The sequence below is a fragment of the Dermacentor andersoni genome, chromosome 6 (genome assembly GCF_023375885.2).
Source record: "Dermacentor andersoni chromosome 6, qqDerAnde1_hic_scaffold, whole genome shotgun sequence".
Classification (NCBI taxonomy): domain Eukaryota; kingdom Metazoa; phylum Arthropoda; class Arachnida; order Ixodida; family Ixodidae; genus Dermacentor; species Dermacentor andersoni.
Window position 1 is genome coordinate 74,190,446 of NC_092819.1, and position 15,474 is coordinate 74,205,919.

The window sequence follows — 15,474 nt, forward strand, 5'->3', positions numbered from 1 at the left end:
AGACAGATGACGATTATTGTTGTGCGGCAAAAGGGTGTAGTTTTGCTTACACTCTAAGAACAGTTTACACCCTTTGGCGTGCCCCTACTGCCACACAACGACGTCATCTGCCTTGATGCGTTTCCTTTCTTGAAAACGCCGTGCCCGCTACTTTCCTGTCGGGAATGCTATCATGCTGATAACACGCATGCCGTTCGTTACTGGAAAGTATCGGGCTCGCGGCGTTAAAGGAAGGAAACGCATCAAGGCAGATGACGATTATTGTTGTGTGGCAGAAGGGGCACTCCAAAGTGTGTGAACTCTTTGAGTGTAAAAGTGTGGCACACGCCACCCCGGCTCCGCTTATCCGCGCCACATTTTTTTTTTCGCTTCTACTGCCGAACCGCGCGCGGCCTTGGTGCGGAATCGTTTCATTATTCAGTAAAAAAATATTGCTATTTTTACTAGCCTCCATCGAATCTGGGCCACGTGCAATTTCGTAAAGTAAATGCAAGATGTCTTATGAAACGCTGAAATGTTTAGCTCGATATGAATCCTAGTTCCAGGCTTTTGTTTCATTTATCCAACGTTGTGGCACCAGGTAAGCCGCAGTAGTACCTGTACGAAGCTCCACCGGATGGCATCAGCTCAAACAAAAGTAAATTACAAGCATCTGTAGTTTGGTATAGGACCTAACATGAATACTGCGTGTAGAGGCGAAACGTGCGTAAGTGCTGAATGGGCGGCATTAAAAATCAATTCACTGTTGCATACATGGCATAGAAAATACACTCCTAAACAATACCATAAAATATGAAGAAAACATCTGATTTTCAAGTACTCCCCGCTTCCCGGGCATTATTTACTGCACTTTAACAGCCTTTTGTAGTTCGGCTCATGAGAAGTGTAAAATCGTCGTTCGACGAGCCGACGTTGTCCGCGTGTTGGGGACCGAGAAGTTAGGGAGCACTTTAGGGTGTCATTGGCGGCATGCTTTTGTGGCTCTAGAGTTGCTTGTAATGCTGTAGACGTGGTGATAGTTCGCACAAAAGCACTGCAGTCCATCCTTGTTTTCGGCTAACATGACAGCGGATGTACAAAGACTTGAAGATGGCTCGATACTGTTCTTTAAAAGCATCTTGTTGATGTCCATGTGAAGGACGCTTTGCTAAGACGCAGCCGCGTGGTAGGGTGGTCGGTGAACAGGGCTGGCATTTTCTTTGTGTATGCGATGCATGAAAACAGACTTCTGAGCCTAAAGCCGAATACCAAAGTTGAACGTGTCTCAACATGACCCTAGAAAGCGTCAGAGAAATTCAACATGCTCAGTCGGAACGTCACGGGCGAATATGCCCTGAACTTAATGGGTAAAAGAGTCGTTTAAGGGCAGGCAGCACGAATTGAAAAAGTTTCCACCTTGCAGCCTTGCCACGGACAAGCTTGGCCCCGGAAAGTTCCAGCAGGAGTGCCTTTTTGATCAAGCCGAAATTCACGACCGCAAGCCATGTTCTTTTAGCCATGATGCTTGAGATCGTGAGCAGCGACGTGATGAGGGCGTCAGAAACACGCGTTAGGTCGTGTTGCCATGTGCAACAGCTGGCGAACGTAATTATTCTACGTAAGTCAGGGCTTGAGGCGACATGTCAACAAAAGCGCTGCAACTTAAGGGACACAGTGGTTGGTCACAGAGTTTAGAATCAAGGCAGTTCAAGACGGAGGACACCGGCGTGGAATTGAATGTCAGCGAGTCGCCCCCCAAAAAGTTAAATCCAAGCATGATGTTGGGGGGAATCACGCAAGGGCGGCAGAAAGGACAAGGACCTAGTGACCTGCAATGGTAACCCGGGCTGTGTACATGCCAACGACAGCGACTATTGCACCGTAAGCGGCGGGTACGACTTTGGTGGTGAGAGGTGTAAGGATCTTGTTCATAAGACCCACATCACAGAGATCGATGCACCAGTATAAATCAAGTATTTATCAGGAACGCCTTTGATTTAGACTTTAACAGCGATCCGTTCGTATCTGAGGGTAACAGATTATTCTGGGACAAGGTCGATAGTGCTAGTTTAGTTTAGTTTAGTTTAGTGCTAGTCAAGTTTTTCGGAGAAAGGCTGCGGCTATAAGGACAGCGAGAGAGAGCAGTGGCATGTCGCCGACTGTCACGAGCTGAAGTAGAAAAAGAAAAAGAAGAGGGAGAAGAAGGAAGACGAAGAAGGCTGACGTGGCCTATAGCGAGCGAGGTGGCAAATGGCAGCACACCGCTAGAGTAGAAGAAAGAAGAAGTCAGCTAAAGCACTGGGCGAGGAAGGCGCTGAACCAAGGACGTCGAGATCGAAGAGTTGAGCTGGAGGAGGACACCGGTGGCTCTGCACCAGCCGGATTCGATCCTCCACGCCCGCGGCTGTGCACCGTGGTCGCCAGCGAAGGCTTGGTCCGAGGGCAACGGTCCCGTCCTATGCTACGGGGACAACCTCGCTTTCACCGACGACAACGCTCGACAAGCCCGACCTATTCTATGGAGACGGCCCTTAGCAGAGATGACAGTGGGGCACCGAGCAATGCGGAAGAGCTGCACTGACTCGGACATGTAAGCGTCAAACCGCACGTGACTTATCAGGACGTGAGAACATGTGAGACGATTTAAGAACTCGGGGAAGATATTAGTGTGAAGGAGAGAGATCGAACTCAGTGTAACCATTGTTGCGGATGTATGTAAATGTGACGAGGACTTATCGGTGAGATATATTAGGCGTTTGGCGTGTCGGTCCAGGTTCATGTCTTGTGTGCCAGTAACCGTGTGACATCGACTGAGACGTGCAGTGGTAAAGCGGAAGCGACAGGGCGTAGCCGGCACCATCCTCATTGACGGTGCATGCAGAGGGCTCGGTGTTGTGAAGTTATGGTAAGCTACACGGAAGGAACTGGAGTAAGCGACGGGCTACGCGATGGAAAAAGCCACAGGCTGCGGCAGAAGGTGGACAATCTGGACGTCAAGGCCGTACCGGAAGAAAATAGGTTTTTCTTCAGCTTTAGGCATTTAGACACATATTTGCAGCGAGAAAGGAAGTACATATGGCTATGAAGAGTCTTGCAGCATCAGGATTGTTCAAGCCGCAATAGCCTCCGAGGACACGCTTCGTCGCATCACATCCTCGCAGTCCCGGGACATTTTTACTGTACAGAAAGCGTTAAAATATATGAGTGGCTGAGCATGTACGAGCATGCTTGCAAATGTAATGACTGCGATCTAAATGTAATGCTGGAAAACGTCACATTCTACCTCGGTCGAGCCCCACCTTTCCGGTTTGAGACCAAAGAGGAGGAACTTACCTTCAAGTAGCAACATTAGGCTTGTTGGTAAAGCATGCTTTAAAGTTCGATTAAGCGTTCTGTTCTCTATTCTATCCCGTCTGGTCTCCTTGACCTATTAATCGAACTTCAGGTAGTAGCTCAGCGACTTTTTCGGCAACCCGTCTCGTGGATACCTTGACACCAAGAAACAATTGGTGGTACTCACCAAGACGTCTGCTGCGCTCTACATTTCTTGTGTCATAAAGCCTAGCAGTGGATGCCCGAGGCTGATAAGGTTGCTCAAAATTTGAATGAGATAGCAGACGACGCGTTCAATGTGCACGTCTTTACGAACGTCAAACGTAACGACCGCTGAATGTGTAATCAGAGTGTCGTCACTTATAGCGAGTGAGAAGTCCGCGTATATCGCCTCTTCTACGAACGTCACGTAGCAATAGTATTAGCGATTACAAACAAAGCTCTCTTGCTCTATGATAAATTTAGTGGATTGTTTGCATAATATAAACCCAACCACCGACGACGGGCATTTACTACACCGCACTCATATGCACGGGTAGCATAGCGTGAATCTTTGCACATGTTGTGTTGGAATGCGTGTACGTAAGCCCACAAGCTTGCATGCTGTCAAGCAAACAATAGGCACTTTGTATATTTGACCATTTTCTTAAGATCGTGAGCGATTTTTCCCAGATAAGGCACAGCCAGCCGCCTTTTGTCCAATAACGACCTATGTGTTTTCTTTCTTTTCCTTCAAGTTTTGAACGAATGTCTGAAGTGCTCAACAATGACAGAGCAGGGATACGGGCTTAACGTAGCCGTACAAACTGGTAATTAAAACTCCTGGATCATGTGACAACAAGCCTTTAATGCACATGAAGCCAATATCCCTATGGAAAAGTTTAGTCTGGCCCGAGTCAAGCTGCATTCTGCACTTCCGTGTGGTAACGTAGTAATCGATAAATATATTGTGGAATACATGCCTGCAACTCTACTCAGGATCTGCTTATGCATTCCTTTTTACCGTAACCTTCACCAGGTGGGCATCACTGAACTTTGAAACCTTTTGGGTAACTAGCAAGGTCACCAATCTTGTGACTATTGTTTGGATAAACTACCAAAACTGATGTTTGACCCAATCCCATAATAAGGATAAAATACCTTCCTTCTATAAAATCAGCCCTCCTTCTACAAGATAACTTCCCACGTGATTTTCTCCTCGCTGGGTATTTCCCAATGATTAATTTGCCTGGTAACACCGCTTTTCGCACTATAAACGGGCTTCGCAACGTTAATATAGCATGGCTGTTTTAAGTTTCGTAGATATAATAAACGCTTATTTGCCCAAATTTGATGTCAAACTATGCCTACAGTAACTTTTATGCGACTCAAGTGCGCCTTCAATACCTATTTTATGATATAATGAAACTTTGGTTCCATAGTTTGGTACCGTCCGGAACAATTAACAACACGCGAAAAACATGTGCGTCATCATTTGTTGTTAGTTTGTATAAATTCTTCTTGTTATCCGTTTTCTTCCAATTGTGCTTGAGTCTGGAATGCTATATAAAATGCTTTCGGCAAATTGTTTTATAACTTTCTTAGGCACTCGACACTGAAGAACCAATCTGGTTGATAAAACGTTCGTACACTGCGGTTGGTGAAAGCTGCGTCTATTCAAAGAAGGTGCTTCTCAATCAAACTGAATACGATTTCATTCGATATTCCATGAGTAATGGCACGTAAGTACAAAGATACTAAACGGGTAAAACAGTCTCTCTTGGCATCGATTCTAACGCCTTGAAAAATTTTTATCACTGAGGAATGTGTTTAGGCAATAAAATAGTTTTCTTGAATTGATAACATAACATGATGCGCATTATCTCTTATATTCATGTGGGTGTGTGTAACAATGGCATTAGCACTCTTCAGTTGTTGTACAAAAATATATCCAATGGATAATTTAGTGAAAGCTGAGCTCAGCAATTATTACTTCATAAATCTGGGCATTACTTTCATATAACTGCGTTGCTGAGGAAAAACATACGTATCCTTCATAGGCGATACATTCTTAAATCATATGAGATGGTGTATCGTTACAAGTGGTGGCTACCAGATATCGCATGGAAGGTACATTTGTAAATGAAGACTTCTTTGTTAATTAGCTTTTGTGGCATTTCTCGAAAGAAAATCGCACATCTGCAGCTTATAAAACATTCTTACATTGTTTCGAGAAGATGACACGTACAGGGTGAAAATAATTCATGATGCGGTAACCTCTTTTGCGCTTAGTCAAGATGTGAGAGACTCGATTTTATTAGCGATTTATACAAGAAGGTTTTGTAGATACGGACAAATATTTTAACGCACTTGCTGCTAAATCTACTCCTCGCGGGCGGAAATATTTTGAACGTTGATGTAATGGCTGTAAGTAAGAACTGTAAAGAAAAATCAAGTATTGGGATACTATTTCGTAGGCTACACAGATGCACTAAATTTAGGCCACCTGCACATGTCGGTTTAAAAACGTGACCTTTCTCACAGATTCATGAGAAAAAAAAGTCATTTTAATGTTGCAAGTATAGTTATACATCGAGCCAGCAGAGCCACTTGTAATACGTAGAAACGTGTTATTACTGACAACGCGTTCCAGGCTTCAGCTTTACCCATAATTGAAATGTTGTGTGGTAAAATTGATAGCGTAGAGATCAAGGGCTGAAACACTATTATTTTAATATTGTTCAATTTTATTAGGAGTTTTTAATAGAACATCGATGTTTATTTAGAGGCCCCGCAATAAAACTCTATAACAGCAGTTCACATACTATGCAACAGGTACATGCATAGCTCGACAATATAACACCATTACCAATTATCTTAGTGCTTCGCCAAGAGATACTTATTAAGTACGTTCTTCTTATGAGTTCGCCTTATGTCGTAGCCACAATTTAGTTATCAAATTGAAAACGCGCCAATTTCACTCGTCTCATTACAGCCTGCGTTTAGAGCCACCATGTCTAGTTATTCGACACAATTTGTTTATGTACAAGCAAACGCACCACTTCCGCCATATGGTATGATATTTACTTGCATCCAAGATGTGGTGACCTACCCACTTGAACTGCCATGGAATAGGCGTGCCAATCTGAATGGCAGCAGAGGCACATCCGTTTGATGCCCGCCTTGAATTTGACCAGCGAACGTTTGCTCCAGCCATGGCGGCAGCGTACAAACGCGCACTGGTTTCGCATTGTTCGTTTCCGACCTTCTTCTCTCAGCACAACAGCCCGGTGCTCTATCCTTTGAACAGTCGATTTCCTACTGCCCTTAGTTGCTGGTAAAGTGGTAAGAGACGCAGATGGCTATAGAGACAGATAGAAACGCTACCCTTTAGGCCAGGAACTACCCAGTAAGCCAAGTCAGCGGGAAAGTCGTTGGAGACATGGACAGACAGTTAGACTTCCCCCGAAGAGTATGTCAAGTACTCTAATAAGGCCAATCGCCATAAAAGTCCTTCATGTATGACGAATATCAGTGCTAATGCAATTAACAATGAAATGTTTAGCGATACGCCATAATAAACCACCTAAACGCGTTATGTATAATGGCATATGCAGCCTGGCTTCTGTCTCGCGCTTATTCAATTGACACCCTGTGGCACATGGCCACATCGCCACACGTTGCGTGTGTGGGGCGTGTGTAAATATGTATTCAGAGAAAATTGCCCCAAATCCATAAGAGGCCGTTTGTCTTCCGGTCAACACTGAAATAATTTGAAGTTTCAAATGCGCTTAGCATCCTTAGGGTACTTCACACACTTATCTGGTGTTAACTCTGTGTGAGTCTATCAATCTGCCTAGCTATCTCTCTATCCCTCTAACCATTTTCCTGCACACATGACTCTGTGGGTAGTGCACGGTCGAATGGCTGAAACGTCAGGCTGCTATGTCGAGGGAAGAGGGTTTCAAACCAACCATCGGACAAACTTGGGCAACTGGGCATGTGGCATTGAGTATCTGTGTGCCGCTCTTCAATGGACATTGTGACACCGACATGGGTCACTGAGAATGCGGGACTGGGTATGTGGCATGAGTATGTACTTCCTCTCTCCCTTTCTTCCTCTTTCTATTCCCCTTTCCCCCACCCCCAGTGTAGGGTAGCAAACCGGATGCTGTTCTGGTTGACCTCCCTGCCTTTCCTACCCTTGTTTTCTCTCTCTCTATGTACTTCGCTCCAATGAATCTCTTCGTACTGACTTGGAGCACTATGCATGTACCAGTCTGTCTGTGCTGCTGCTCAACGAACCTATTAATACCAACTCGAGTCAGTGGGCATGTGCTAGTACTTATGTGCTGCTCTTCAATAAACAATGTTGACGCCAACTATGGTCCCTAGGTAATTGTCACTGGGAATACGGCACTCTAACATGACAAGCAAATCATCGAACTTCTCCTGTACTTCACAGAATTAAACCCACGGACCCTATGGCAGTGCTGAATGACGGTACAGCGCGGGCAGTGGGAAGCAGCGTGCAGTAACAGCAGTGTAACGGGAGATAGCCTGGCTGCTTTAGAGCAGTCGATTTGGCGATGGCCAATTTTAACCAGCCGAATGCGTAATAAAAAAAAAAGTTTCAAGTTTCTTCCGTGCACACCATAATGGAACCCAGCCTGACACGGTTTCCTCAAGGACAGCAGCCCGACGCTTCAGCAAGCTGAATCACAAATGCACTGGTTATGCGCCACTTTTCAATTGCGGTTTATTGCGAAACGATTATATGCTCCATTACGCGAAAATCTGTCGCCATAGTCGGCGTTACCGAAAGATGGTACAAAAAAATGGCCGACGACAGAGAGTTAAAACACGTAAAAAATCCTCTGATTCTCATCAAATTTCTCAGGGAGGTTCCTGAAAACAAAATGAATAATGAGTTTGAAAAGAAAATTAGGCATATTAAGGTCTGGGCGGGAATCGAACTCTGGTCTTCCCCGACGACGCCATGGCCGCTCCATGGTTATAGTTCAATAAATGTGTGCCTAGTGCATACATCATTGCACACGTGACACCGCAGACATCCCACTGGGTTTCTTCAATTATGCTGTCCCGGACTGTGTGCAAACCGTCTGCGGGTTCCTGTCTTACTAGCTCTGACAGAAGAGCCCGTCACAGTCCAGCTGTCAGAGACTGTACGAGATTCTGTTCGAAAGCACCGCGAGCTTAAGTAACTTTCCAGGCTGCCGTCATCTGCTATTAGCTAGTCGTACATAGCCCGCTACCCAGCGAATTCATTAGCCTGGCCTCCGAAATGACGTAGTCTCAGAGGCCATGTCGCCGACACATCCATAAAGCTTGCATAGTGGAATCGCAGCCTGAGGGCATAGAGTGTTCGCAAAGGGCAGTGCACGTCACGCTCTTGCTCTTTGTGCCCGTTAACCACTGTGTTTAAGCTAGCTCATTGTCTGCGGAAGTTAAATGGCATTCCCACACGGACATAAGGCAAATCGCGGTTGTGCCACGTCGCCGTTCACACAGAAAGCACCCGCCGATACCCGCAAAGCTCGTGCGAACGTCTACTAAAGGCCCTACAGGTGTCTATGACAGAGAACGTTTACACCACCCACTGATCCCGCAGGTCCAAAGGCAAACGCTCGAACTTAGTAACAGAAGGGATCAGCATATATGTGAATAGCAATCGACGAAGCTCCGGTTGTATACTACCCCAACTACCGGAACGAAATAGCCACATGCAATATGATATGCTACTTCGCGCAACAGTTTCGCTCATCTAAAAAGCGAAATCTACGTGTTTACTAAGCATATATCAATGAGCATGACAGATTTCACGAAACACGTCCAGAAATACAAGCATGTGCGCGTGATCGCTGTGTTTCTCTCTTAAAAAACACGAAAATAAAGCTGCAGCAATAAGACCGCCCATGAAAAACTCGCATGGTGGCACACAAAGCACCAACGTAACAGAGGCGATAGCTAAGTGCGCAATATTTGCCGTCTGGAACGCGCTAAGTACGCAGAAGCACACAGCACCTTTCATAACATGGCGTCAAACACCGCGCGCATATTTTATAACAGCCATCGTGTGCTGGCTGCTTGCGCTAGTGTGAGCTAAAATCTCCTGAAAGCTCCGAGACTCCGCTAACAGTCGGTGACTTCCGGTCAGTGAAAAAGGAACGCGATGCCGGCAGCTCTCGGAGTAGTGGGTGGAGATTCCTAAGCTATTGGATAACATCGAATGCAGCACAGCAGTTCTAGACAGTGCGGGACTGTCAGGGACGGATCATCGAAGAGTACCGCTTCCAGCTTCGTCATCTCACTTTTGTCATGCCATCGTCGCCATGCCTTCTATGCCGACGCAATGGCCCAAGTTGTCTAACAGTTGTTCCACATGTATGCGCTCGTGGTCATGATGCTGCCGAAGTCGTTGCATCCTCGTCGTTCAAGCTTTGTCATTTGACTTTCGGCATGCCATCGTCGTCACATCATCGTCACCCCAGCTTCATCATGCGTCTCTCGTCGCGCCATCTTCAGCATCCCATTCTCCTGATACTGTTGTCATGCTATCGTTGTCATTGCGTAGTCTTCTTACAGTCCTCGTCGTCTATTCGTTGCCATACCGCCGTCGTGAGCCCGTCGTGTTCTTTCCGTTGTCGGCATTCTAACTTCGTCATCCTACGCTTGTCATGCCATCGTCGTCACCCTGTCATCATTACACAGTCATCATCATACGGTTATCGTCACGCCATCGCCGTTACGTGGCCGTTTAACCATGTTCACCATTTGAGAAACATCATTACACTGTAATTATGCTATCGTCGTTATACCACCTGTCTCGTTCATTCGACGTCATTCCTTCTCCTTGAGTCTCTCGTAATAATGCATCCGTTATTAAATCGTGAATATGCCATCCTTAGAAAATCATCTTGGACATTCTATCGTCAGAGTCACTGTTATGCATTCGTTATTACCATCGCCATGCCATCGTGTTCATGCCGTCGTTGTCGTTCCAGCTTCGCTATCAGCATGTCATCATACCATCGTCCTCCCACCGTTGTAGTCATGCACTAGTCGGCATCAGATTATTACCACGCTCTCGTCGTTGTACCATCGTCCATTTCAGAATCGTGATTTGATTTCGTCATGCTATATTCGGCACTCCGCCTTCGCCATTTCATCGACATCATTACATTGTCGCCCCTGTGTCGTCATCATTGAGTCATCATCATGTCTTTACGCAGACCGGCCAGGTTGCCAAGTGGGTGCCATAGAAATATGAACCAGTAGCGGGGAGTAACCCCGGCCTTCAGTCCCCAGCAGCTGCAAAGCAACAGACCACGGCGGCGGTCAGACCTGCAACGCAGGAGAGGGTGCTAAGAATCCCTGGTTCCGGACAGGCCGCCATTGGAATCTGAACCTCGCAATGTTTAACCCTAGAACGTTATCTAGTGATGCGAGCCTAGCAGTGCTATTGGAGGAATTAGAGGGCAGCAAATGGGATATAATAGGGCTCAGTGAAGTTAGGAGGACGAAAGAAGCATATACAGTGCTAAAAAGCGGGCACGTCCTGTGCTACCGGGGCTTAGCGGGGAGGCGAGAACTAGGAGTCGGATTCATGATTAATGAGAATATAGATGGTAACATACCGGAGTTCTATAGCATAAACGAGAGGGTGGCAGGTCTTGTGAAACTTAATACCAGGCACAAATTGAAGGTCGTACAGGTCTACGCCCCTACATCCAGTCATGATGACCAGGAAGTCGAAAGCTTCTATGAAGACGTGGGATCGGCGATGGGTAAAGTCAAAACGAAATACACTACACTGATGGACGACTTCAATGCCAGGGTAGGCAAGAAGCAGACTGGAGACAAGTCAGTGGGGGAATATGGCATATGCTCTAGAAATTTCAGGGGAGAGTTATTAGTAGAGTTTGCAGAACAGAATAATATGCGGTTAATCAATACCTTCTTCCGTAAGCGGGATAGCCGAAATTGGACGTGGAGGAGCCCGAATGGCGAGACTAGAAATGAAATCGACTTTATACTCTGCGCTACCCTGACATCATACAATATGTGGACGTGCTCGGCAAGGTACGCTGCAGTGGCCGTAGGATGGTAAGAACTCGAATTAGTTTAGACCTTAAGAGGGAACGGAAGAAACTGGTACATAAGAAGCCGATCAATGAGTTAGCGGTAAGAGGAAAAATAGAGGAATTCCTAATAAAGCTACAGAACAGGTATTCGGCTTTAACTCAGGAAGAGGACCTTCGTCTTGAAGATATGAACGACAATGTTATGCGCATCATTAAGGAGAGTGCAATAGAAGTCAGCGGTAACTTCGTTAGACAGGATGCCAGTAAACTATCGCAGGAGACGAAAGATCTGATCAAGAAATGCCAATGTATGAAAGCCTCTAACCCTACAGCTCGAATAGCCCTGCCAGAACTTCTTAAGTTAATCAACGTGCGTAAGACAGCTGACATAAAGAAGTATAATATGGATAGAATTAAACATACTCTCAGGAACGGAGGAAGCCTAAAAGCAGTGAAGAAGAAACTACGAATAGGCAAGAATCAGATGTATACGTTAAGAGACAAAGCCGGTAATATCAGTACTAATATGGATGAGATAGTTCAAGTGGCTGAGGAGTTTTATAGAGATTTATTCAGTACCAGTGGCACCCACGACGATAATGAAAGAGAGAATAGTCTAGAGGAATTTGAAGTCCCACAAGTAACGCCGGAAGACGTAAAGAAAGCCTTGGGAGCTATGCAGAGGGGGAAGGCAGCTGGGGAGGATCAGGTAACAGCAGATTTGTTGGAGGATGGTGGGTAGATTGTCCTAGAAAAACTGGCCACCCTGTATACGCAATGCCTCATGACTTCGAGTGTACCGGAATCTTGGAAGAACGCTAACATAATCCTAACCCATAAGAAACGGGACGCGAAAGATTTGAAAAATTATAGACCGATCAGCTTCCTGTCCGTTACCTAAATGTATTTAATAAGGTAACCGCAGATAGAATCAGGAACACCTTAGACTTCTGTCAACCAAAGGACCAGGCAGGATTCCGTAAAGGCTACTCAACAATAGACCATATTCACACTAATCAGGTGATAGAGAAATGTGTGGAATATAACCAACCCTTATATTTAGCTTTGATGGATTACGAGAACGCGTTTGATTCAGCCGACACATCAGCAGTCATGGAGCCATTACGGAATCAGGGTGTAGACGAGCCGTATGTAAAAATACTGAGACTTATCTATAACGGCTCCACAGCCACCTTAGTCCTCCATGAAGAAAGCAACAAAATTCCAATAAAGAAAGGCGTCAGGGAGGGAGATGCGACCTCTCCAATACTATTCACAGCGTGTTTACAGGGGGTATTCAGAGACCTGGATTGGGAAGAATTGGGGATAAGAGTTAATGGAGAATACCTTAGTAACTTGCGATTCGCTGATGATATTGCCTTGCTTAGTAACTCAGGGGATCAACTGCAATGCATGCTCACTGACCTGGAGAGGCAAAGCATAATGGTGGGTCTAAAAATTAATCTGCAGAAAACTAAAGTAATGTTTAACTGTCCCGGAAGAGAACAGTAGTTTACGATAGGTAGCGAGGCACTGGAAGTGGTAAGGGAATACATCTACTTAGAGCAGGTAGGCTCACGAAAAGGGTTCTACTTAAATTGAGGACGACGCAACGAGCTATGGAAAGAAGAATTATAGGTGCAACGTTAAGGAATAAGAAAATAGCAGATTGGGTGAGGGAACAAACGGGAGTTAATGACATCTTAGTTGAAATCAAGAAAAAGAAAGGGGCATAGGCAGGACATGTAATGAGGAGGGAAGATAACCGATGGTCATTATGGGTTACGGACTGGATTCCAAGGGAAGGGAAGCGTAGAAGGGGGCTGCAGAAAGTTAGGTGGGCGGATGAGATTAAGAAGTTTGCACGGACAACATGGCCACAATTAGTACATGACCGGGGTAGTTGGAGAAGTATAGGAGAGGCATTTGCCCTGCAGTGGGCGTAACCAGGCTGATGATGATGATGATGACGACGATGAATACAGCCAGCGGAATGTATAATTATAAAGCGTTTGAAATTTATCTTGTGCTCAGTGCAATCAAACATACTTCCCTTCGGTTAGTCAAGGACGACAACCCGGCGCTTCAGCGAGCTCGGCCACAAGTGTGCTGGGTATGTGCCGCATTTCAATGAACATCTTCCACGGCCACACATTAACGAGTTGCTCCATGAATGCACTGGACTGGGTATGTGCGCGCTTCGGTTAATCTCTCGCCAACTTCACTTACTGAGTATGTGCCTTTGGATGCGTGTCCTGAGAGGTAACTCGCAGCATTCGCACGTAACGATGTGTCCTGCCTCTTGGAGGCTAGGTGGTTTCACTGAGGCGCCGCTTGATTGCACCGAGTCTTCATGTGGAAGCGCGGTAAAGGACTCAACACGCAGTACACGCCTCATACATGAAGCATTTCTACGGTGGCCATATGTTGTGTGGCTACATTGCTTCAAGGCTAAGTGCATTACCATCGATAGTCATGATATTGGTCATCATTTTTTCGGGAAGCTTGCCTTGTAACAACTATTATTTAGAGTGTTTCTATGGCGTGCATGTAGACAAGTGTTTTCAAATGTTTCAGGATGAAACAAGAACATTTATATGCAACTCTTTTTATGAGGCAAGGGGGAGGGTCGGCCATGAAAGTACGGAAACAGAAAAGTAAGTTGGACTCGACGCGTGTCTGGCATTAGCCGAAATATGCAAACACCTTGAAGGCCGAGAATTTTCCAAGGCCTCATTACATTATTTTTGGGATATTTTGTTACGGAACATCTGTTCGACCACAGAAAGTATAATAGCTCGTTTTCCGGAGAGATGTATTGCCGGCCGGCTTCCGATAGGATAGCTGAAGTGACAAGGGACAAAGAACGAAAGCTTACTAAGATGAATTTAAAGCGTAATGGTCAATAGTAGTGCGGGCTCCAAGGAAATGCACAGCATACAATAATCAGAGCCCATTCTGAAGCTCCTTCATAGCCGGCGTGTATTTCAACAATATACAAATTATTTAATAATTGCTTGTGGCATATGTTTAGTGTTGAGCTGGAATACTTAAAAAGGTGAACATAACTACCACAAAAACTCAAAATGCATCATCAATTAAATAATAAAATTTATTACTTAAGGTACTATTTTAATTATTTCATGGCACATATTCATGTTTACAAATTCTAGCCTCCGAATATGCAAGACTTATGTACTTGTAACAAACTTTCATGATGACACCTGTTTCCAGACATTAATTCACAAAGTGTACCACGAAATACACGAGCGTCCAATATATTTTCATCATTATTGCTTGAAAGGACATGTTTTCGGAAGAAGGCAGTGAAATAATTGTGTATTTTTACCCCAAGTTTCATGGCGCATGTCTCTTTACCAGTGTTGTCTTCAAAATTAGCTCCAAGTGCATATGGCTTGCGAATTCACCGACTACAGTTTGCAAATTTAAATATGTGACAGAAAGTAACGCCGTAGAATATTTTTAAGAACAGCCCATGTACCAATGACATGACTGTATTCATTGATTAACACCGTAACATAAGAACCATTATTGGCCCCGATTTCTGTGTGTTGCTATGCTCGAGAAAAACTTGCCTCGTAATGAAAGAAACATCTGCTTTTTACAGGCTGACAGATATGCTTCAGCCAGGCCTGCTTTACTACCGCAATGACACTATGTTTCAATGGACGAAAAGTATGGGGAAGGCGGAAGAAGCAAATTCTAGACGATGAGCAAAACGAGAACAAGGTAAAAGCGGCAGCCAACGTATCGACTAGTGAACTTGTCTTTTTCAACGTGACATATGTCGCCTTGAAAACGACAAGTCCACTTGTCGAAACGTTGGCTCCCGCTCTTACCTGGTTATCATTTTGCTCATGTTTCGATATGTCTTCAGAGAAGAAATTTAGAGCATACCATCGTATTTTTTTTAAGCAAGCAACGCATCCTGATCATATTAATCATTGTTCTTGCACTGTCACTAGCTATAGCTTGAATCATTCATAAAGTTTACTTTTTATTGCTGCTGCAGTATTACTATAAGAAGCACATCAAAGTAACATTTCCCCTACACTTT